The sequence below is a fragment of the Bubalus kerabau genome, chromosome 10, assembly GCF_029407905.1.
Source record: "Bubalus kerabau isolate K-KA32 ecotype Philippines breed swamp buffalo chromosome 10, PCC_UOA_SB_1v2, whole genome shotgun sequence".
NCBI lineage: Eukaryota > Metazoa > Chordata > Mammalia > Artiodactyla > Bovidae > Bubalus > Bubalus kerabau.
Window position 1 is genome coordinate 48,716,692 of NC_073633.1, and position 1,998 is coordinate 48,718,689.

Genomic DNA, 1,998 nt, shown 5'->3' on the forward strand with positions numbered 1-1,998 from the left:
TTAGAAGAGGTCACCCCCAGGGCTCCACCCATCCAGCCGGGGCCATCGCCCCGACGCTCGGTTGCCGCCCTCCCAGAAGGGCAGGACGCCGCGGAGGGCACCGGGGAGCGCCGCCGCCCGCCGCGTGCGGGCAGTACCTTGGGGCCACTTCTCGTAGTAGTACTGCTGCGTGCGGAACCAGCGCCCCACTAGGTGGTCGCGCACCGTGTGCGCCAGCGCGAAGAAGTAGTCGCGGGGGGTGGCCACGTTGCGGTCCTTGACCAGAGTGAAGTGCAGGTGCCGATTGAAGCCCTTCTTCAGCTCGGCCACGTTCTCACGCCCACGAAGCCGCGGATGCTGATCTGCCGCCGCTTCTCCTGGTCGGTCAGGGCTTGGCCATGGCGGCGGCGGGCAGCGCGGCGAGCGGGACGTGCGGCTGCAGGACGTGCGGCTCCGGACAGGCGGCGGGACAGGGGCGGAGCAGCTCTACGCCGCTCGCGGCTTTTGAGTCGGAAGAAAGTGTGGGGTCCGCCCCTGGGCGCGGCAGCGCCGCCCCGGGTCCCAGCCCGCCTGCCTGGGTAGCGGAGGGAGGGCCCGGCTCCCCCTCTCCCTACCTCGGGACTCCGGGCCGGCGGGGCGGGAGCGACGGTCGGTGCCGGCCGGTGGGGACCTCTGCGGGCGAGAGTCTGCGCGCCCGCTATGCCTGGATAGGATAGGATGAGATGGTTGGGCGCCGTGGGCGCTGGCGGCTGGAGGGACCTCGAGTGAATCCTCTTGGCGGTTGAAATGGGATCTGTGGTAACTCATGGACGCTCCCTTCAGGGTCTGTGGAAATGGGTGAGGGGGGAGAGTGGGGGGAGAGTGGGGAGAGGAGGGAATCTGACCTGCTTCCCGGCTCCGGAGTGTTGGGTATAAGAATAATGTCTGGGTGTGAAAGCGTTGTAAGCAGATGGAGTGGGAGTGGGTGGGTCCCTAGAGATAGAGAAGGGGTTTGTGTGTTGGGGGGGGGGGGCTTTCTTGACCTAAGAGAAGGTATTTTTGGCCTAAGCCATTTTGTGATCTAAGCTTGGCCATAATATTTGTCCTTGAACAGGTCACAGCAGTTAACGATCTTAAAGGAAGTAAGGGAAAGCAGGAACAAAGGGAAAGCAGTCAAGAAAAAAATAGGTGATAAAAAGAGTCCTAGTTCCTCCTCAAGCGACACACATAACAATCTGATGCTCATCTTTGAGTTCTGCAGGAGCTAAGGCCCCCACTCAAGTGGAGGATGGAAGGATGGAGTGGACTCTTGTGACTTCAAGTAACTAAAGCTAGACCTTTGCCAGGCGTTTGCTGATTTCTCAGCCCAAGCCCCTTTATGAATATACCTGTGCCTTTAGCTGCAAATTTCCCCAATTTTGCTATTCAGAGAGGCACTGATTTGGGAAGGATCCTGTGTTCTCCTTAATTGCTGCAAATAATAAATCCTTCCTTCTCTGCAATTTTTGTCTTGGTTGTGTCTTTTGGCCCAACTCCCACCAAGAAGAGAACACAGTTTTCAGGTACCAGCATGTTGCTGGCAGGCTTTTGTTTACAGAGGTTTATTTGTTATGTTACTATTATTGCTATCATTTCTCATCTGGAATGGGTTCTACCACAAGCTTCCGGAGAGTCAGCACTCTCACCTTGATTGTCACACATCCCTGTTAGTTCTTGGCATCCCTCCCATCTTGGGTCAGAAAAAGAATCCTAGGGCACCCCCTTTGCTGTCATTTAGTTTTTGAGGACCCAGGAATTCAGAGTTCCTGACTCTTAGACTCGTGCTTGCCTTGTCAAGAGGATGAGATGGTTGGACGGCATCACTGACTCAATGGGCATGAGTTTGAGTGAACTGTGGGAGTTGATGATGGACAGGGAGGCCTGGCTTGCTGCAGTCCACAGGGTCTCAAAGAGTCAGACCCCATGACTAAGCGACTGAACTGAACTGCCTTGTCAAAGCACTCAACTGTTTATCTATAGAGACAGGTTAGTGAGAATCAA

The 1,998-nt window shown here is 56.4% G+C and overlaps 1 pseudogene; it reads right to left on the reverse strand.

The window, feature by feature from the left end:
• LOC129622096 (uncharacterized) lies at nt 1-1,659 on the reverse strand (annotated as a pseudogene).
• Between the last annotated feature and the right edge of the window lie 339 nt (nt 1,660-1,998).